We start from the raw sequence: 23,708 nt of genomic DNA, 5'->3' as shown, positions 1-23,708 counted from the left end.
CATAATGTGCTTTATTATCTTATGATTGCTCTGAATGAAGTATCTACTTCAATATTTAAATTTTCTGTCTGGCCAGTAGCATAAGACATAAAAAAATCAGATTTTGAGGACTTAACCTCAGATTCCATTATTCGTATATATTCAAGTGTGTCCCTCATATTCTATCTTGCAGAATTTCAGAAATGAAAAATGGAGATTTTTGTCTCAGTTTATACAGTAAATCAATTTTTTGTTATTTATCAAAATGACAAAGTGTTTTCATGGCTTTAACTCTGTCATTTATATAAGTAATTGTCTAACTCTTCATATTATGTGACCAAAAACAACATTTTGCCTGGGTTTATTTCTGACTGACTTTCATGATCTGTTTCCATTTATAATGATTTGGAAGTTAGTTTTAAAAATTGTAAAAGAATTTAATACTTTTTTTTTGAGATGGATCTTGCTCTGTCGCCCAGGCTGGAGTGCAGTGGTGCGATCTCGGCTCACTGAAAGCTCCGCCTCCCAGGTTCACGCCATTCTCCTGCCTCAGCCTCCCGAGTAGCCGGGACTATGAGCGCCCCCCACCTCGCCCAGCTAATTTTTTTGTATTTTTAGTAGAGATGGGGTTTCACCGTGTTAGCCAGGATGGTCTCGATCTCCTGACCTCGTGATCTGCCTGTCTCGGCCTCCAAAAGTGCTGGGGTTACAGGCCTGAGCCACTGCGCCCGGCCGATACTTATCTACCTCATCATATAATTATAGAAACAAAATAAAATATATCTGGCTAAACATGTGATTAAATAACGGAAAAATAATCTATCACAACATCATCTGAAAGAGATGAGAACTCCAGTCCAATAAAGAGATTTTCCTGGCTAAGGAAGTAATTTTTAGACTTTCAGATATCTGAAGACATTGGTAAAGGATTTTTAGTGTCGAGACAGAGTCTCGCTCTTGTCGCCCAGGCTGGAGTGCAATGGCGCCATCTTGGCTCACTGCAACCTCCGCCGCCCTGGTTCAAGCAGTTCTGCTGCCTCAGCCTCCTGAGTAGCTGGGATTACAGGTGCCTGCCACCACACCTGGCTAATTTTTGTACTTTTAGTAGAGATGGGGTTTCGCCATGTTAGTCATGCTGGTCTCAAACTCCTGACCTTAGGTAATCTGCCCACCTCGACCTCCCAAAGTGCTGAGATTACAGGAGTGAGTCACCGAGCATGTCCGGACATTCTTAGTATAAACATTTCAGTCAGAATTATGCCAACGTTGAATAATTTGGTTCAACAAAGTATTTTTTGGAGTGAAAACCTCTAGGCCAATTTAATTTCCTGATTAATTTTCTATAGAGTGCATTTAATGGTTTTTAATATTTTTCCCTTACCATTTTTATTTTACTAAAATTATTTTCACCAGGATCAATTCTTTTCATTTAAATTTTATGTCAGTATTCATTTTTGTCATTGATAAGTTATTTTAAAAAATGATTATAGCTTTGGTCATAATGAGTTTTTCTCTTACGGCCGTTATTTCTACAAAGCACAGTTTTTATGAGTCAGTTTTTTCCTAACTAAATTTTCTCAAGAATATTTTATATTTTCACTAATTTTTAGTTAATAAGTTTTATTGGGTACAGTTTTAATGCCTGTAAAGTTTTGATTTTAACAGCAATATTAATCATTCCTACCTGGAATAATTAATAATGAATTTTATAAATAATTTATAATTTCCACTTATGAGAAAAATTACATGGAATTTTATAAGAGAGAGGGAGATTGAGAAATACACAGAGGGTCAAGGATAAAGACACCAAGGAGAGGAGTAGAGTGGAGTGAATGACAGTGAAACCCAGCAATACAGGTGGGATCAGAAGCAGAGGATCTTCTAGTGTATTTGATGGGCATCTTCTTCAGTTCACTGCAGTTCACTGTTGGGGTCAATTTACTCATATGTAAAAAATTAGAGTGGGTTTGCCGATACTATTTTGCAAAATACTGGCAGAGCTCTTTTTTTTTTGTTTTAACTTTAAGTTCTGGGATACATGTGTAGAACGTGCAGGTTTGTTACATGGGTATACATGTGCCATGGTGGTTTGTTGCACCCATCAACCCATCATCTAGTTTTTAAGCCCCACATACATTAGGTGTTTGTCCTAATGTTCTCCCTCCCCTTGCCCCCCACCCCCTACAGTCCTTGGTGTGTGATGTTGCCCTCTCTGTGTCCATGTGTTCTCAGTGTTCAACTCTCACTTATGAGTGAGAACAGGCAGTGTTTGGTCTTCTGTTCCTGTGTTAGTTTGCTGAGAATGATGGTTTCTAGCTTCATTCATGACCCTACAAAGGACATGACTTCATTCTTTTTTGTGGCTGCATAGTATTCCAAGAGCTCATATTTTCATTCAGCTGCACCGTGAGTGTGTCCTACAACTTCTCAACTATCTCATCTCTGACATTCCTTGGAACTAGAATCATAAGCCTGGTTCCCTGGACTTGACTGCTAAAGGAGTTGAGTTAATTTTCTAGAAGTTCATGAAATTATCTACACAGAGTTTGTAATAGGAAGAAGCATTTTTCTTCTGAATTATATTCCTGCTCTGCCTGTATTGGCTTTATACCACAGAGCCCACGGCCAAGTCGCCTAACTGCTTGAGCCTATTTCTTCTTCTGTATCTGGAGATAATACTTCTTACTTTGCCGGCTTCTTACAGTTATTAAGAGGGTAAAATGTCATAGTAAATATGGAATTATTTTAAAATCTGTGAACTGCTAGATAAAAATAAGATTATCATGTGTGAAGGTTGAGTTTTGAAACACAAATACACCTGTCATGGAAGGTTAATCTGATTTTCAAACTCTTCCTCTGGATGCTTCATTGAGATTTTCACTGAAAAATGACCAGAATTTTATGTCTCAATGTTACAGCACAATTAAACCATCTTCCATGCAAGCTCTGAAGACCAGTAGAGGTTTTTTAATGCCATTCTATACCAGATCTCGGGTCCAAGCAAAAGATGATTTCACGCTAATGATAGCAGGGAGCAATATAACCAGTTTTCCAGCTTTACAAGAATGTTGTCAATAGATTTTGTTTCAAACTCCAAAGGGTAGGTGTTTGATGTGGAAAAGGAAACAGATACCCTAATGAAAACAGAGGGAGGTAGGAAGTCTTTGGAGACTTCCACTGCAAGGGTCTTTGAACCACATTTGGCATTCAAAGTGAGAAAACAAACTGAGCTTTGAAAAGAACAAGACAAATATAATACTGAATCCAACTTGGGAGAAAAACAAAGAGGTCAGTGACAGAACATCACCCCCCACCCCACCCACCACAAAATCTTGGATTCATGCCTAGAAAATGAATAAGTGAATACGTAGGTAACTCCTTATTTTCCGGGGCTATCAGTCCTTAGTTCCTATCAGTTCCGCCTCTGAAATGTATTTTATAATGTTTGCTGCTGTTTACCACTGACTCTACCTCCATCTCATGTCATCTCTCATCTAGGGGGAAGTTGGGTGCAGAGGAGAGAACACTAGCTTTAGAGACAGACAAACTTAGATTTGAATTCCAACTTTGCCATTCAACCAGATGTGAGACCCTGGGCAGGTCTATCAAACCTGTCTGAGCATGGGATTCCTCATCTGTAAAATGGGAATGATATAATCTTTACAAGTTATGAGGATTAAATGAGACAATGCTTAGCAAAATGTCCAGTATAATATGTGGCATAGGGCAGGCAGTCCCTCGTAGCATAGGTCCTTCCACTCCTGTCTCTCCATTTTATTGTTTCCCATCAATTCTTGCTTTCCATAATGCATGTCTGATTAGGTCATTTCCCTCTCTGCTTGCTGTGGTTTTCCATCGTTTAGCAAATAAATTCTAAATTCCAGAATGTAGTCATACCAGTGCTGTAACAAAAATACCTGAAATACAGTTACTTAAATAGGACAGATGTTTATCTCTCACATAACATTCAGAGGCTAGTCATCCAGGGCTTGTAGGGCAGCTCTACTATCTCTAGGTTTTAAGTGGTTGCTTCTGTTGGTTCTATATCCCAGCTAGTGGGAAGGGACAGGGCTGGAGGAACTCATGCCAGGCTTTTTAGGGGACACATTCTGAAAGTGGCACTTATCACTTACAGTCTTTTTGGCTGAACCTTAGTCACGAGGCCACATCAGGCTGCCAGGAAGGCCAATGGGAAATACTTCAGCTAAGTGGCCATACACTCAGCTAAAATGTGGGAGTTATTTCATTAAAGAAAAGGACCCTGGATATTTACAAACAACTAATAGCCTCTGCCATTAGCTGAGACATAAAGCGACAGAGCATTTTTCTAACTTTATTTCATTTTTCTTCCCTTCTACATACCTCATGGCCTATGAACACTGGACTACTCACCACTTCTTCAAACATACAACCTGCTTGCTCACTCCAGTTCCTTTGCACATGTGGGCTTCCCCCCTACCCACCTACTGCGTTCCTCCTTATTGCTAAAGGATCAACTAGAACAGCTCTTCCTTTGTGGAACCTTTGTTGATGCCCTACTTCCACTGGAAAATTTAGCCACTGCACTTGTCTTCTCTTGAAATTTCAATATAACTTGATTGGAGAACTTTGTTTATGGATCCATCTTGTCTCTAGGTTGGAAGTTCCTCAAGAGTAGGGGTTATATTTTATTCTTATTTTGAATCCCTAGAAATTAGTATTTGCTTGGTTTATAGTCATCTAGGTATGATGAATGGATGGAGTTTAAATAAAAGTAGAAAAATCAAGCCAGTGATTCCACATTAATTGCTACGAAAGTGATGGCTGACCACTTGTAAACTGAGAGACAGCATGGAAGCAGAAGTAACAAGGAGACTTAATTGGAGTGGTTCATTGACTTGTTCAGGATACCAGCTATCTTTTGCTCACAGAGCCTTAAGCAAATACTTATTCTGTTCATTTTAAGATGGGGAAACTGAGGCCCAGAAAGGCAAGAAATTTATCTGTGGTCATTCAGTTCTTAAAAGCAGATTTAGACTCTTGCTGAGGTCTCCCAACTTTCTTTGTAGAGCTGCTTCCATTATATCCCACTGCTCTAAAAAGAATTTTATGTGTGATTGCAAATATTGAAGTACTTAACTGGCTGACTGATGTTGGATGGATTTATTTTACAGCATTTTGAAAAATCTCTGTTAAGTTAGACTCTAAAACTCGACCACAGTCTGACACATTACTGGCTGAAAGAGTAAAAGGGAACAGACGGTCAGAGTGTTGTGTGCAGCAAAACAGTAACTGTCCTAGTCCAAAATTGTAATAGTTTGTGGCCTAGTAAAGAATGAAATATGTCACTTTTTTTTACTCATGACAATTTCGATGTATATATTTTGAGAATAATTTCTGAGAATATACATTTTAAGTGATGTGCTTATAAAATGTGGAGTATCAGTATTGGAGACAGCATGAAACTCTCCATCTGTGAATTGAGATTTTACTTCAATTCCATAAAGGTAGCAAGTTGAATCGCTGAGGTCTCCTTGACCAATAGCAGATAGTCATCATGGCTTTCTGGAATTTAGTGTTTAACTCAGATGTCCATAATGATCACATTGTCTTGCTGAGCTTTAAATAACATTGCCTTGACACCTCTGCCTTTCTGAGGGCAGCCCAACGGCTTCCCCAAGAGTCCTGTGAATTCCTGCAGCTCATGTTCTCTTGGTCCCTCACAGCTCTCAGGGTCCACTGCCTCTGGATTCTCAATCATGCTAGGGGCTCTCCTCTCACACTGCTGACTTCCCCTGCTTCATGCTAAGCCACAAGTGGCACTCAGCTTTTTTTCCTTCCCTCAGACCATCCATATAAGGCATTTATATGTATGTCAAACTTGACTGAAGTTTGAGTCTATGGAGAAAGCATTACGTTATAGAACACAAAACCACTTGACATCAGATAGCCCTCGTTCTTCACAGCTCTATCCCAGCTACCTGGCAGGGGGCTCCTGTTCTCCTCAAGTTCCGGCTGCACGTCGTGTTGCTCAGTCCTCCTACACTCAGGTTTCCTACCTCTTTCCTCCTGTTTTCTGACTCTTGACAACTTCTGGAAACTCGGTTTCTTTCATATTTTTGTGCTGCTTGGTTTTACAGCCATTCTCTGTGGCCCTGGTTCTCCCTTGGATACTTTCTTAGAGAAAGAAAGGGCCTCCTCATTTTACCGGCAAGAACAACTAACAGAGGCTTAGACAGTTGATTGTCTTCTTTATACCTCCCTTATCGATCTGTTATAATTTTGGAATTTAGCTTTCTACTGATATAAATATGCTACCTACCTCCTTCCTCAACAGAAGTAGCTAAAATCAGGTACAGTTTTAAGCAAAAAAATTCTGCCAGATTGTTATATATCATTTAAGAACAAAATTAAGAAGATAAAGTGTATAAACAATTATTGGAACTGAATGACTAATGGTAGTAAATCCCAAACTTATTCAGGACAAGAAAGTTTTAGAGAGCAAAGTGTATGTGTATATAGAATTTAATTCATACATCAGTACTGAACTCTTCAATAGGAAAATGGCACTAAAAAGAAAATGGTAGTATAAGAAGGATGGGCATATGAAAACGTTCTCAAGACCGTTCTTTTGCAGTTTAGCGCATGAAAAGCGTTTTAAGTTTCTAAGAACTGAAGTGCTCAAAAGTAGAATGACCACCTATTATAATTCTGAAATTTGTTTTGTGTGAGTCTTCTCCATTCCGCTCCTTCCTCCTGTCATTAGATCTATTCTTCACTTTGCTTTAGGCCCAGGAGGTTAAGCGCTTGTGGATCACATTATCTGGGCTCTCATCTCCTGGCTTCCAGTTGAATTCAGCCAATGGAAGGTCCAGCAGGAATCTGGAGGACAGGAGAAGTCAAGATACACATTTTCTGCTCCTTCCCTACCCTGGGTAGTGTTTTCTGCAGATAACTGCATTATTGCATGATTGCATTGTTTACCTGGTGGTTTCAACTCTCCTGGCTAGCCTGCTTCCTCCTCGAGTCCTTCAGGCCTGGGTGGTAACAGCTTCCTGCCCATGTTTGACATGGGTGTCCTGCCATTCTTCTTGTTCCCTGAATTCTGCCCATACCTCTTAAGTAGCCCCTTCACTGAAATTTCTCAAACTATCTTAGTTGGAATCTGTTTCTTCTTAAAGCTGTTAGTAGATATTCTGAATAGATGTTTGTGGTGGTAAAGATATTTTCTGATGCAGTAAGATCATGGTTTCCAAATGCTGTCTATGGACTGGTTGGAGATAACCCTGACAAAGGTGTCACTGGTCCAGTATGAAATGAAACTTTAAAAAGAAGGGCAATATAGATTTTGAACTGGTACTATATATTTTTTTTTTCATTATACATCTCCTTCCTACTTCTTTGAGGTTAAAATGATCCTTCCTTTATCATACAAATGTATACTTAAAAAATGTTCTTGCTTGGCAAAGTAGAAAGCTACCAGTGAGCACTGGGAATTTATTTGAAAATGTACTAGTCCGTAAAAATCTGAACATTGAGGGACCACTGGACTCTACGTTTATGAATCAATTCCTCCAGAAAGACATTTACAGAGACTGCCAATTCTGCAGTATTTTATGAACAGAACTACCTGGGGGAGATTCATGTAAGAACACTTTGCCCTAGATGTCACAGTTCTAGTGCTTTGTGCTATGTGAGGCAGCTGTATCGTAGATTTAAGATTTCCACTGCAGAGTCCTGTGAGGTAGTTCTTGTATCTGAGTTTCTCACAAGCCTGTGGTAGGGACGTGGGGTGGAATTACTCTTATTTTTCCACAGGAGAGTGAGTCTCCAATACCTTAGGAAGTAGACTACTCTAGTTTGTCCCCACTGGGATCCTGTAGCTATCCACTCACCCAAGATAGTTTCTTTATATGATCAGGGTTGACAAGAATTGTTGTCCTCAATTAAAGGATCCTAATTAATTATTTAAATAAGCCTTAACTTTGATTAATCAGTTTGATTATCTGTACTATCTCAAACTTTAATTAACAGAGTTGTTTTTTTCTACCCATTTGATTGCATTTTTAGGTCAGCTGTCATTTCATTTACTGACAGGTCAAGATTTTGTGTGTGTCCTCAAGTGTAGACTCTGTTTTGTAGACCTACCACTGCCATTAACTATCTGGGTGACCTTGCCTAAGTCTCTCAACCCCTCAGATACTCAGTTTCCTATCGTAGAAGTTGATGGGATTGGTCAGGAAGATCTGTACATTTCTTTCCAATTCTAAAAGTCTATGATCTAAGACTCAATTATTTCCCAGCACTGAGTTCACTCAGGAGTTCAAAACCAGTTCAAACCCATAAATTAATTACTGGGATTTTAATTAACTTTTGCCAGTATTATAATGCATGTCTGTGCATGTGGCACTGTGAAATTTAATTTGGCAGATTAGTAACATATATGATTAACATTCTTGTCAAAATATATGCTCCCTGAAGCCCTACATTTATTGTTTCCTAGCCCACCCTCCTTCTAATGCTTCACCCTTTTAAATCTTGTCTCTGATTATGAACTACAGGTTTCAGCTTCATCTAAATTTCAGTTCTACTAACTTGGGCTTTCCTGCTTGTCATTTTGGATCAGCCCTGTAGGTGCATGTTTTGTTCATCTCATGTCCCTTGATTGTTTTTCTCTGGTGGAAGAAAAGTAATATTTCAAATTAAATCAGTAGCTCTGTTGGCAAATGTCATTGAAAATTTCCTGGGTCAATTAGTAGCTGCTTCTTGTTTCACAATTTGGTCATTTTAGTGACTCAAGGTTATTGCTGATCATCTATGAGAACTTAGTTTCTTGGGCTGTGTCTGTACTATTTTCCAGTGACTTCATGAAACATTTTAAATGTAAAAACTCTGATTACCTGTTGGATACATGTCATGCCAAGTATTCTTATGAGCAACACATGAACTGTCAATAACTTAGGCAAAATGTGCTGACAAAGTCTGAAATTTTTACCTTTAAATTGTGTTTAGATATCGAAACAACTTCAAATGCAGATCTAATTTATTTGCCTGTTTTTAGTTCATAGTAGAAAGGTCACAGTGGCCCTCAATTGCTGGTTTACTTGAATAACTTCCCTATTAAGCTGTGAATGAGCTGGGGCAGGCCACTGTCATCTGCCTTGACTTATCTCAGTGTTTCCAGCCCCTGGCACAGTGCCTGACACAGAGAAGCCACTCAGCAGTGCCAGTTAAATGAGCAATCTCACAGTGGCCACCCGTATCACACTTTGCCCACTTGTGACCAAGTTCTTGGCATGAGGAGACAGCAAAGATAGGGAGATGTGAGCCAAGTTCATCTAAATGATTCTCTTCGGTCTGCAGACTTACTCAAGGGAAGGTACTATAATCGGCATCAAAGAATGTGCCTAGAATTCTCACGCTGCTTATGACTTCATTAGGAAATTGGGGATAGGCACACAGCACAGAAAAGACAAAGATGGATGTTGGTTTATTCTTACATTTCACTCAAATGTATCTGGAAAATTGCCAAAAAATGAGTCACAATTACATTTACATTTCAGGTAAATTTCTCTCCTTCAACCCTGTACTACATCATGGGGTGCTGTAGTTTCAATGTGTCCCCCTAAAGTTCTTGTGTTGAAAACTTGATCTCCAATGCAGCAGTGTTGAAAAGTAAGACCTTTAGGGGGTGATTTGGTTATGAGGGCTCTTTCATCCATTCATGGCTTAATGGGTTATCAAGGGATGGGTTATCAAGGGAGTGGGTTAGTGATGGCAAGAGTGGGTCTGTTATAAAAGCCAGTTTAGCCATCCTTGTGAGTCCCTTACCATGTGATATCCTCTGCTCTCTCAGGACTCTGCAGAGTCCTCACCAGCTACAAGCCTCTCACCAGATACAGCCCCTAGATGTTGAACTTCCCAGTCTTAAGAATGGTAAAAAATAAATTTCTTTTCTTTATAAATTACCCAATCCTAGGTATTCAGTTACAGCAACAGAAAATGGATTAAGACTTAGGACTACAGGTATTGGATAGGGTTAGAAATGATTCAATAATCAGGAAATTCCTTAAAATAAGATAGAGACTTTTCCTAATCATTGATACTGTGAAATATATATTTGGTTTTCCTCCCCAGTTTCCTGGCATAGCACTCTAAAATCCTTAAAACATTCAAAGTTATGTGTCATTTTGTATGTTAATGAGTTCACTGCTGGCTGGCAGCCCCTAGATAGCTTCAGGATGGAGGCTCGTCACTGGAAACAACAAGGCAGGAGTAGAGTTGGGACTTTCAGCCTCACCCCACCGCCAACATCCAGGTAGGGAAGAGAGTTTGAAGGTTAAGCTGATCACCAGTAGCCAGTGACTTAATCATGTCTATGTAATGAAGCTTCCATAAATCCTTCAAAAGGACAGGGTTCAGTGAGCTTCTGGATAGCCAAATACAGGCAAGTTCCTGGAGGGTGGCATACCTAGGGAAGGCATGGAAGGAAGCTCTGTGTCGTTTCCCCCTGTAACTCATCCTCTATATATTTTTTAAATCTGTACTTGTATTTTTTGTAATACCCTTTATAATAAATGGATAAACATAAGTGTTTCCTTGAATTATGTGAGCCAGTCTAGCAAATAAACTGAACCCAAGGATAGCATTTTGTAAGGACCCTGATTTATATCCAGTAAGTCAGAAGCACAGGTAAAAAAAACCCCTGGGGCTTATGATTGGCATTGAAAGTGGGGGACAGTCTTATGGGACTGAGTCCTCATTCTGTGAGATATCATGCTATCCCCAGGTGGAGAGTGTCAGAGTTGAATCGGTGAACACCCAGGTGGTGTCTGTGGAAGTGTTGCTTGCTTGGTGTATATAGAGAAAAATACCCCACACATTTGGTCACAGAAGTCTTCTGTGTTGATTGTTGAGTGAGTATAGGAAAATAATTTTGGTTTGTTTATTATTGTATTTTCAGAAAATCCAAACCTTGGGCTGATGTTTTCTTTCCTTCTTTTCTTTCTTTCTTTCTTTCTGCTTACCACCACACCCAGCTATTTTTTGTATTTTTAGTTGAGATGGGGTTTTACTATGTTGGCCAGGCTGGTCTCGAACTCCTGACCTCATGATCTGCCTGTCTTGGCCTCCCAAAGTGCTGGGATTACAAGTGTGAGCCACTGTGCCTGGCCTGGCCTGATGTTTTCTTTTAAATTGTAAATAAGATCTGGATTCTGGTTCAAGATGGCTGACTAGGGACATCAGACACCTGCTGTCTCCAGGAGGAAGAGCCAAAATTATAGACTATCACACCTCAAATAGAACATCTAGGTGAGAACACTAGAGTACAACAAAAAACTCATGGGAAACACCCGACGTACAGACGAGAAGGAAATAAGTGGCCAGCTAAACCAAGATCAGCCGGGAGCCTGGAGGAACGTGGTATTGAGGGGAAAGAAAAGATTGAGAGGGCTTCGGCGGTCCATATTTCTACCATAGACTGCTGCGATGTGAACCATGGGAGAGCTCCTCTATCCACATGAAACCCTGATACTAGATGAGTGGCTATTTGGAGACCCCATGAAGTTATTGTGCCAGACAAGGAACTTGTTCTGGGTTACTCACCCTCCTCTATGAGACCTAAATGGTATGGCAGGGTATACTTCTGGAGCACAGCCAACAGGAACAGCATCCTGCTCTGGGAACAATAGCCCCTGTATCTCCCCATCCCAGGAGCTCTTGCTGACATTACCCACTGACCACTTGGAGGTCTGCAGCAGCATACCACTGGCTAGAGCCAAAAGTGCTGCAAAGTCCCCAGTACTCTAGTCCACAGGGAGTACTACACTGTGGGAAAAGGATTGTCCAGTGCACCAAAAGGCAGCCCCTGGGAAAAAGAAAACCAAAGTGTTTGCTTTCCAGAGTCCAAGAACTCCCTGTCTGGGGCTATGGGAAATGACTCCGTCTGCAGCAGCAGCACAAACTCTGGTGCTCAGCTTTGCAAATGAAGGGTGAAATCATTTGCCATTGGCAGAGCAGCTTCTGTGCTTAAGCTCTCATATAGAGAATATGACCCCTCCTCCCCCTCTGCACACCTGATCCTACTGCCACCAAGGGCTAGGGTGGGTGGGCCAGAGGGTTACCTGTCTGAGGTGGTGAGTAACAACTACAACATAACTGGCAGTATGGTCTCTGTGCTGAGAATTCGTGCTAAGGCAGGGCTTCTCTCCCCTTCTGTGTGGTGCTGTGTTGCTGCTTCCATAGAGGGCAGAAAAGACTGATAATAGTGTATGTGGGGTTGTTGGGGGTGATTCCATACCACAGCTACTGTCAACACCAGCCCATACCACTCAAGACCCAGGGGTAGTCCCACCATTGCTACTGCCATCACCCACACTTCGCAGGCTGCCCAGAGACCCAAGTGGGCCCACTGCTGGGCAGATGAACAAGGCACCTGGAGGCTCAAGAATCATCCCACTGGTAGCTATCTGCACAATTGCCAGTGTGCACCACCCTGGGGCACAAAGACAGGTATGGTCAGACCACCACTGCTACTCTTGGGACCTGAGGACTGGCCCACCTGGCTTTCCAGACTTCAGCACAATTTCATCACAGCTTACACCAATAGCCACACACTAACCCTCTGAGGAAATCACAGAAAGCACTAATACTGTTTATAGTTAAACAAACCATGCAGAGAATATACTATTGCATGCACCCAGAATCAAAGCCAAAGGGCCCTACCCAACCAACATCACAGATATATCCTCAGGAAAAAGTTTTTTCCTACTAAAGTAGATTCAGAAATAGGAGATATGATTGTTACACCAGATGTGCAGATGTCAATGTAAGAGCATGGGAAACATGAAAAAAGCAAGGAAATATGACACCTTCAAAGAAACACAATAATTCTCCAGCAATAAATCTTAAAACTTCAAAATTTCCAATAAAGCATTCAGAATATTGATTTATTTTTCTTTTGAGATGGAGTCTTGCTCTGTTGCTTAGGTTGGAGTGCAGTGGCGTGATCTTGGCTCACTGCAACCTCCACCTCCCAGGTTCGCGCCATTCTCCTGCCTCAGCCTCCCAAGTTGCTGGGACTACAGATGCTTGCTACCATGCATGGCTAATTTTTTTTTTTTTTTGTATTTTTAGTAGAGACAGGGTTTCACTGTTAGCCAGGATGGTCTCAATCTCCTGACCTCATGATCCACCCACCTCGGCCTCCCAAAGTGCTGGGATTACAGGTGTGAGCCACTGCACCTGGCCCAGAATATTGATTTTTAAAGAAGCTTAGTGAGATACAAAAGAATTCTGAAAAAAATTCAAAAAATTGGGGATATGAGAAATTTACTAAAGTGGTAAATATTTTCTAAAATAAACCAAATAGTTCTTAGAACTGAAGAATTCATTGAAGGAAATGCAAAATACATTTGAAAGCTTCAACAATACACTAGACCATGTAGAAGAAAGAATCTCAGAACTTGAAGACAGGTCTTTTGAAACAACCCATCTGGACAAAAAATAAAATGGTGAAAAAGTATGAGCAAAGCCTTCACGACAAGTTGGACAATGTAAAGCATCTGAATATAAAGATTATTACTGAAAATAAAGAGAAAATTAAAGGATTAGGAAATACAATGAAATAGATGAAAATGTACATTTGGCAAGAGAATTAGACATTCATATACAGAAGTTTCAACAATCCCCAGGTAGATACAATGCAAGAAGGTCTTCTCTATGGTATGTTATAATCAGAATCCCTAAAGTCAAAGATAAAATGTGAGTCCTAAAAACATGAAAAAGGTGCCTAGTCATCTATAAAGGAAACCTCATCAGACTAACCACAGACTTCTTAGCAGAAACCTTACAGGCCAGAAGAGAATGGGATGATAGATTCAAAGTACTGAAAGAAAACTATCAACCAAGGATACTACCTCCAGCAAAATTATCGTTCATAAATGAAGGAGAAATAGTCTTCCAGACAAGAAAATGCTAAGGAAATTTGTTATGAATAGACTGACCCTACATGAACTGCTTAAGAAGTCCCTACATTGGAAGTGAAAGGATGACATCTACCATCATGAAAAAAACTCGCTGATGAAGCAATCACTCAAAGGAGGATGAGAAAAGGCTCAAATAGTATCAATACCAAAATCCAAAAGACTATAATGACAAATAGGATAAAAAGATACTTGCATATGCATTTTGATAGAAGCACAATTTGTACTGCAAAAATATGGAAATGGCCCAAATGCCCATCAGTGAGTGGAAAAAGCAAATGTGGTATATGTACATTCCATGGAATACTTCTCAGCCATAAAAAGGAACAAAATAATGGCATTTGAAGCAACATACATGGAATTGGAGATCCTTATTCTAAGTAATATAACTCAGGATTAGAAAACCAAACATTGTATGTTCTCACTCATAAATGGGAGCTAAGCTATGAGGGTGCAAAGGCATAAGAATGATACTTTGGGGTCTCTGGGGAAAGGGCAGGAGGTGGGTGAGGGATAAAACACCACCACATTGGGTACAGTGTACACTGCTTGAATCATGGGTGTACCAAAATCTCAGAAATCACCACTAAAGAACTTATTCATGTAACCAAACCACTTGTTCCCAAAAAAACCTATTGAAATAAAAAAATTTTTAAAATAATATATAAAACAACCAGAAAACAACAATATTAAACAAAGCCTCACATATCATTAATAACCCTGAATGTAGAAGAATTAAATTCTCCACTTAAAAGATATAGAATGGCTGAATGGACCAAAATCAAAAACCAAAAATCCCCTCACCTTCTCAGTAAATTATAGACTGAAAGTAAAATAATAGGATAAGATATTTTACTCAAATAGAAACCAAAAGCCAACAGGAGTAGCTATACTTATATTACATAAACTTTAAGTCAAGAAGAGTGAGAAAAGCAAAGAATGTCATTTATTTCTGTAAGCATATCATTATATAATGAAAAAGCAATCTGGAAAGAGATAACAATTTGAAATATATATGGCCCAATGCTGGAGCATCCAGATTCATAAAGCAAATATTACTGGACCTAAAGAGATCTAGTAAATCTTTCACTACATGACTGCTGGAATCTCTCTGAATCTGCCGTGATTCTGGGGGCTACCTGATTCATGAGTCGTTTATTGCTTAATTGAACTCCTTTCAATTTAATTCATCTGAGCCTTTTCTTTTAACAGGTAGCTCCACTGATAGTTTGCACTTTGCTCGTGGAAAAGCTGCAGGCACTCAATACCAGTCTGAAGGCAGCTGCAGGGGCTGTACCTTCTACAGCCACAGAGGCGGAGCTCCCCAAGGCCATGGGAGCTCACTTCTTACATTAGGTGTCCTGGATGTGAGACATGGAGTCAAAGGATATCATTTTTGCGCTTTAAGATTTAATGACTGTCCCACTGGATTTTGGATATGCATGGAGCCAACAGCCTCTTTGTTTTGGCCAACTTCTCCCGTTTGGAACAGGAGCATTTATCCAATGCCTGCATATCCATTGTATCTTTCAAGTAACTAACTTGCTTTTGATATTACAGGCTCATAGGCTTATGTTTGTACCCCTAAAGGGTACAAACATAAATCCAATGTTTAATAGCAGAGTAGAGTGACTATACTTAACAAAAATGTATTGTATTCAGGTGATGGACACCCTAAATAACCTCAGTTTATCATTACATGTTATATATACATTACAACATTTCACACGTACCCCATAAATTTGTACAAATAAAAAATAAGATCTATATAATTAGTTTATAGTTTCCATATCTCATATTTTACAACCTTATGCCATTTGATTTTCACAACCAATTTATATGGTATGCATGCCCTGGGCTGTTTCCCCCATTTTCTAGAGTAGGAAGCTGAGTTGATGGTGTTAAGAGAAGTCAGTAGGTTAGAAAATGACCTATCAAGATTTAAATTCAAGTTCTGTAATTCAAGCCTAGGGCTCATTTCTACTCTGCCATGAAACCCAACTGGGTTTCTGAATTCTCAGTTGTGTTGTGTTTGGTTTGTTTTGAGGACAGATGAGTTCAGTTCAGTGAACAACTGAATGCCAGGCATTTCCATGGTAGGTATCGACCTTACTACAAAAGTACTCATAAATATTCCTCTTTTGGCTAGGATCAAAGCAGTTTATCTTTTTAGGTTTAAGTTCTGGTATTCTTTTTTTTAAAATAGTGGTGATTTAGGGGAATCATATCTAGTCTTAAAAATCTAAAGTTTTCATCTCAAGGGTACTGTTGACCATGTGTCTGATGGTGGAACTCTGACCTTTGTCTTGTGTTTTAGGATCCAGGTTTGTACAGCTCCTGAAGGGCAGAGATCTCTTCAGAAGCAGGTCTTGGTCACCTGCTTCCCTATGTTCTTGGGTCTCCCCTTTTATATCCTTTCCTAGCCTCCAGGGCACCAACTTCCTTGATCTTGTGATTTCTTTCTCCCCTCCACTCCCCTTCCCTGGCTGCTGCTGCTTCTCCTCCTTTGCTGCTTCACTTCCATTGAAGCAGGAATAACCTTCACTGAAGGATTAGAGAACATCTCTGGACAGTTATATAGGCCCTCTTCCTCCAGTTCCTTGATTTGAGAGCTATAGATACCTGTTCCTCTGTTTTGAGGACAGTTGGAGAAGCAGGGGCTCAGTAGGCATGACAGTTGCTCTGTGTTTGCTAGCAGAGGCACATATAGTCAGCAGTGTGGGGTCTACCCTTCCTGGACCAGTCTTTATAGATGTTCTTACATGCATGCAATTCTCACCACTAGCAGAACATGCCCCAGCCAGTGACTAATTGAATCTCATTTGCTTTGTCACTCGCTGGGTGATTGCAGTCTTTCCCTTGAATTTATGACAGATTCTGGCCAAAGAGCTCTTTAGAAATTGGGGGACTTGGGGAATTTTAAGAGAATAAGGCTCTGGGTCTACACAGGGTTGGAAACCTGACATCCTTCCCATTTTTCATCTCTTCAGATCTAACAAAACAATAGTCAATTAAGTGAACAACCAGGCTTCCTGCTTTATTGGGCACTGTTTCCATCATTGAAGGACTTAGCAGACTGAATAATTTGTGTATTTGTGGCAAACATATTTCAGAAATGAATGCACCCAGCCATCTGAGTTTATATTCAGAAATAAAATTATAATTAAACATAGAAACAATCAGCTTGCCTCTGTGCTGAAGATGTTGTTAATGGATTTTCTAGAGGTGAGCACCATCACTTTCTGTATTCCAATGATGTTCAAGATTCATGGTTTATAGATTCCTGCATCATTTGTGATGGGCACAGAACCCTGGAAAACTGATGACTGGTTTATTGGAAGCCAAGGTCTTAGACATTATGTGCAAATTTAGGAGTCACTGTGGCTATAATTTCAAGTGTCATATGTTACCTGGAATGGACTGAGTCCAATATTTTCATTACTAACTTCCTTCAATTAACTTTGCTTTATCTTAGCAGGCAAACATGTCGTATTGTCACTCAGTGTCCGAAGGCAATTAACCAACTGACATAACATTTTTAAAAAGTTCAAAGATAAAGCACATTTGCTCAGGAAAAATTACTTGGTGATTTTCTCTTGTTAATTAATTTCCCAGTCATCAGTGCCAGCCTCCAGCTTTTGTCTGGCCACTTTCCTTTTTCACCAAGTTGCCATTTCTTCAGCCTTGTAAACAGGAAGCTAGTGAATTGATCTAGCCATACTTTGACAAAGAGATGAAGGCAGCTGCATCCTGGGCATCTGTTGCCTTCTGGAAATGTGTCAAGGTTCCTTTGCCTACACAGGGGAAACTAGGGGTCAGCAGAGGGCAATGCTATGAGCAGCTCCAGAGTGAATTTGTGAATAATCTTGGTGTTTTCTACGCTGTGCAGCTGGGGGATGGGGCCAGTAGCAGAGGTGATCACAGAGGCAGTCAGGAAAGAATCACATCTCCCTAGCTGAGCCTGGAGCTCTGGGTGCAGCCAGAGGGCTTTTGCCCTACACTACTTCAGAGAGAAACATTTTAGAAAGAAATGGCATTTGCAGTAGCACGATCTATACACATTCTCCAATACAAACTGTCTGCTTTTTCCATTTGGACACTTGTTGAGAAGGGCCCAGCATTCCAAACATGGTCCCCTCCTTCTTCTTCAGATCTCTTCTTCTACAATGGATGGCAGGGGCAGAGAGTCAGGTTCCTTCCATCCAGGAGAGACCTCCTTTATCTTTGCTTTACTTGGGTCAGTTGATCTTTTGAGGGCAGCCTCTTGAGGACTTCTCATCACTCCACTCTCTCTCCCCAGAAGGGGTGTTACAGACGAGGCCGTGGAGGCCCAAGAGGTTCGGTGACTTTCCTATGTTCACATGGCTGCTTGGTGATGGAGGCAGCTTCTTCCAGAATCCCCACTCTTGCTCGAGGACTGATATTCTGGGCTGAAGCAGCAGACCCCTGCCAAGCGGGGCCTAAACCAGATGAGTCCTCCAGTCAGGCTGGGTCAGGACGAGGTACCCCATACAGAGGACAGCCTGTTGTTCAGGAGGGGCGCTTCTCTGAGGCTCCTCGGGTGTGTCATTGCTCAACTCCAGAGTTGGGCTAAATGCCTCTTTCTGATTCCACTTAAGTACTTACTCTTGTATATTGAATTTGTCTTCTCTAATTATTATTAATGGCTAATTTTTATTAAATATTTACTAAGGGTCAGGATCTCTTCTACATGCCCTAAAATAGTGTCTTTTTAAATTATCACGACAATTGTATAAGGAGATTTCTATTATCCTCATCCTGTAGATGAGGAAACCGGAACTCACAGAAGGTAAAACTGTTGCTGGAAGGCACACAAAAAGTGATAGAATTTGGACCTCCCTCTGCCTCCTCCAGGGCAGAGCTTTCTGCATAACAGATGCTCAATAACTGTTAATTTGTGTCATCTGTTTTTATTTTTGTAAGGTCAGGCAAGATCTTCCACTCTGGAAGAGCAGAGGGGCCAGTAGAGACTACTTTTGCTACTTAGATGAGCAGGATCCCATACTCAAGCACCGGCCTATTGTTTCCTCTCTATTCACTTAGTCCAGTGTGTATTGTGCATTGCACAAGGACAACAGGCCATGACTTGTGTTGTGAGGACTTGTCTGTACAAAGTGTCATGTAAACCAAGTGGAGGGAGCCATAAACTGCCGAGGGAGCAAGAAAAGATTTCACAGAGAAAGAAACACTGGATTTGGGTACTGCAGGATGTGCAGGAGTCCTCCAAGTACAGGCAAGCAGAGGGCATGCACAGAGAGGAACAGCATGTGCAAAGACAAGGTGGCAGGAAGGGGCCTAATGTGTTCACAGAAAGGAGAGGTTTGGTGTTACTGCAGGGTAGGGGATACATGGTAGAGATTTTAAGGACAGGATGGGGAAAGAAGGGAAAAAAATCCAGCTGTTAAAAGGCCTTACGCTGTGTTAAGTTTGGAAGGCTTATCCAAGCTATAATTTATAGTGCAGGATAGAATTGTTATTTGAATAGGAGGGGGGGGAAAAACTGTGGCAAATGTACATTCAGAGGTACTTTCCCTAATAGAGAAGGAGGGAGAGCCTTGGCAGCACAACACCTTGGAGATTACAGATTTTCATGGATCGCTTCTGTTCAGCAAGTCAAAAAAGAATGGGAAATGAGGGATAAAAAGATCCCATTTTAGTTCAGAAGAACCCATACAAGGCAACAATTCTGTTTTAAAGGCTATGGGGATAGAAGCTGAGTGCATCAACTTGCGTTTGCTGCAGATGTGAGAAAGGGATTTCACCAGACCCCAAACTGACTAAAAGCAAGCTGGGCCAAAGATAATCCACACTCAATTTCTTTCTTTTCCTTGTCTTCCCTTGCCTTTCCTTTCTTTTTTGAGGGCCCTCTACATTTAGTTTTAATTTTAATTTAGTTTTGTAGTTTTAATTTTTTTAAGTTCTGGGATACATGTGCAGAATGTGCAGGTTTGTTACATAGGTATACATGTGCCATGGTGGTTTGCTACACCTCTCAACCCATCATCTAGGTTTTAAGGCCTTTATGCGTTAGGTGTTTGTCCTAATGCTCTCCCTCCCCTTGCCCCCAGCCCCTCCACAGGCCCTGGTGTGTGGTGTTCCCCTCCCTGTGTCCATGTGTTCTCATTGTTCAACTCCCACTTATGAGTGAGAACATGTGGTTGGTTTTCTGTTCCAGTGTTAGTTTGCTGAGAATGATGGCTTCTAACTTCATCCATGTCCCCGTTTTCAGGACATGAACTCATTGTTTTTTATGGTTGTACAGTATTCCATGGTGTGTATGTGCCACATTTTCTGTATCCAGTCTATCACTGATGGGCATTTGGGTTGGTTCCATGTCTTTGGTATTGTAAATAGTGCTGCAATAAACATACGTGTGCATGTGTCTTTATAGTAGAATGATTTATAATCCTTCAGGTATATACCCAATAATGGGATTGCTGGGTCAAATGGTATTTCTGGTTCTAGATCCTTGAGGAATCACCACGCTGTCTTTCCACAATGGTTGAACTAATTTACACTCCCACCAGCAGTGTGAAAGCATAGTATTGGAAGTTCTGGCCAGGGCAATCAGGCAAGAGAAAGAAATAAAGGGTACTGAAATAGGAAGAAAGGAAGTCAAACTGTCTGTTTGCAGATGACATGACTGTATATTTAGAAAACGCACTCAATTTCTATTGGCAAATACTAGATCAGGCTCTAGGAACCAGAAGTTCAGAATATCATTTGGGGGTCTTTAGTAGGGTGCAAAAAAGTTATATCCTCTAACAAACAAGAGCAGAAACCATAAGGAGAGGCTTTGTTTTAAGAGAAAACAGGATGAGGAGGGTTAAAAAGGGCTATGAGTAAAAGAAGCCAAGAATGCAAGGAAAGTAAGAATGGGAGGCAGAATAAAAATTCATATTGAAGACGGTAACATCTGAGTTCAAATGATAAAATCAAGTCCTGAACAAACTTAGGAAGTTTCCCCAGGATGCAGAAGAAAGGAAAAAGAAATAAAAATGAGGTCAAGAAAACTGTAAACACGGAGGACAATAAATGGAACTCTAACCTAAATCTCTGTTTACAAGTAAACTGTGAGAGTTAGAAATAAAAGAGTAATCAAAGTCATCATTACAGGAAACTTTCCTGATCTAAACCCTTTTTTCAGCTGATTGAGATATGCAGCTGAAAAGGCTACATGGGGAGAGAGTTTAACACACTGTGCATAGAGATGGAGTTGAGTGCAGGTAAGGACCGTGACTGCTTTATTTTTATTTGTTTTTTTTTTTCAAGATGGTGTCTCACTGTTGCCCAGGCTGGAGTGCAGTGGCACAATCTCGGCTCACTGCAACCCCTGTCTCCTGGGTTCAAGTGATTCTTCTGCATCAGCTTCCCAAGTAGCTGGGACTACAGGTGTGTACCACCATGCCCGGCTAATTTTTTGTATTCGAACTCCTGACCTCAAGTGACCCTCCCACCTTGGCCTCCGAAAGTGCTGGGACTGTGACTGCTTCAGATGAATGAAAAGCTCTACTGGTTTGGTTCTTTCATGCACTGGGCTGGGGTGGGTTAGGGTTTGACTTTGAAATGTGGCAGAGCTGTGCCAGATTCTGAGACATGTCAGAGCTGTTGAAGCTTTGCCTTGACCTTGTTCTTGACCTGGAGTCTGATCATGTATCTGCCCATCCTCTGCTTCTACCCTGAGCCAACTCTTTTCAGCAAAGCATGGGGCCCCTCCTCCCAGGGCTGCGAGATTTAGTAAGGAAAAGCATAGGATTCCTAACTAAACTTGAATTTCAGATAAACAAATTGGGACAGATATTCAAAAATTATGTGAAATTAAATTTGAAATCTGTATTTTATCTAGAACCCTGCTCTTTCACTTGCTCACACTTTTTCCTAACACTTGCCTTCATTACCTTCCATTCTCAGACTCTTGTATACGTATTTGAAGGTTTTTGGTTCACTTGCCAATATTTGGGCTAGCACTAACTTGAAAAATTCTAACATCTAATGAGATAGAATATCGCTCAGTAAACATAGACATTTCTTCACAGTATAGTCCCTTTTGTATCAGGTCCTATGGAAGCTTTTATACAATTTCTAATTTTGTCATGACATTTCTGCCAAAGCCTGTCCTCAGAATCCATACTCTTGGTTAACAGAATAATTAGTACACATGTGTAAAGTTAAGCTAAGGAAATGGACATCTATTTAAAATTATATATTTACGTCATTGTTTAAAAAAACTTCTCCAAAATGTTAGCAGTGATTTCCTCTGAGTAACAAGATTTTTTAAAAGCGATAGTTTTTTATTCATCTTGATCTAGATTTTTGAAGTGTTAATATGAGAATAAAACATTTCATAATAAATAATAAAGATACTTTCATTTAAAAAAGAAAATTGTATTTCAAGATGATCCATAATTCAAAAGTCTTGCCAGTAACTCTTAAACTTGATTGTGCTTCAGAATCACATGAAGAGCTCTTAAAAATTATGAACTACTTTCTAGGTTTTACCTCTTAGTTAATGAATCAATCTCTATCACTAGATCCAGGAGTCAGTGTTTTGGAAAAGCTTCCCAGGTGGTTCTGATGGAGTCTCAGCGGCATCTACCCTTGGACTGGCATTCAGGAGCCAGAGACTTAAAAACAAACAGCACGTGCAGTTTTAGATTTCCCAGGTGTGGAGAGAAGTTTCCTCTCTCTGCTGATACATGTATGATGGCCCTAATGAGGATAAATAACTATCTTTCTAAAGTTGCCTGCTGCCAAGTAAATTTCCTAATTGCCACGGAACCTTTGGTTGGGCCACTTTGTTTATTTTGACATGAGTTGCAAGTATTTTAAAAGGAACACTTGGAATCTGTGATGGAAGGACTTCAGGCCTCGTTATCCCAGCAGAGGGCAGCAGCCATGGGGTCTGCAGAGAAAGGCCTTGGACCATCCTCAGGCGTAGTGTGGAAATTGGATCTTTCCTTTTTCTAGCCAACCCAGGAGCAGAGGCAGGAGATGAGATAAACAAGTTAAAACCATCCTGGGTGACAAGGAGGCTGAGCCTTATAGCGTCCTCAGGGATCTGCTGTGATGCCATCCATTCATAAGATGTTACGTTTAAACATTAGAAAATGTCTTCTGGATACAGCATTTAATACAATGAGACAGAAGCAGGAGGAAAGAATAGGGTTAAAGGATTCACTAGGATGGTCAGGCAGCCATAAGGCAATCTGCATTCTTTCTGCATTCTTTCAATTCTAAGCATAGCATTTTTAAAAATTTATTTTTATTATTGGGTGCTGATTGCATATGAAAATAAGGGTCCAGTCACTGAGGCGAAGCTGGTTCATCCTTCTAGCCTCACACAGAGGAAGGGGGCATAGCCCAGCAACCTTTGCTCCCCTGCTGGTGCTGCTCTTTATCTTTTGGGGAGGGGAGCAGGACAGTTGGAGAAATAGACATCCCTGTGGCCAAAACCACCTGGGGATGAATGTCCTTATCATTCAGTTTCCCTTATCTGATCCCTTACACGTTTTTTTTTTTCCCAATTGCAAATCCTCAGGCTTATCTGGCAGATTTAAGTTGAGGAAAAACCAAAGCTTATTAATTTATTTCTGGAGTTTCAAGGGACTCTAGTTATCTTAGAGCTTGAATGTAACAGCCAGCCTGAAACTTACATCCTTCTCTATCCATCCATCCATCCATCCATCCATCCATCCATCCATCCATCCAGTAACATTATGCTAGGCACTAGGTAGGTAGGGATGA

At 40.5% G+C, this 23,708-nt stretch overlaps 1 protein-coding gene across 4 annotated transcripts in view; it reads right to left on the bottom strand.

The window, feature by feature from the left end:
* LOC105523974 (schwannomin-interacting protein 1) overlaps positions 1–23,708 on the bottom strand; it is an 833,968-nt gene that overhangs the window by 295,878 nt on the left and 514,382 nt on the right. The window lies entirely within an intron of this gene.

The sequence above is a fragment of the Colobus angolensis genome, unplaced genomic scaffold (assembly GCF_000951035.1).
Source record: "Colobus angolensis palliatus isolate OR3802 unplaced genomic scaffold, Cang.pa_1.0 Scaffold48, whole genome shotgun sequence".
Taxonomy (NCBI): domain Eukaryota; kingdom Metazoa; phylum Chordata; class Mammalia; order Primates; family Cercopithecidae; genus Colobus; species Colobus angolensis.
The sequence above is the reverse complement of the archived record's forward strand: the minus strand, read 5'-3'. Positions and strand labels throughout refer to the sequence as shown.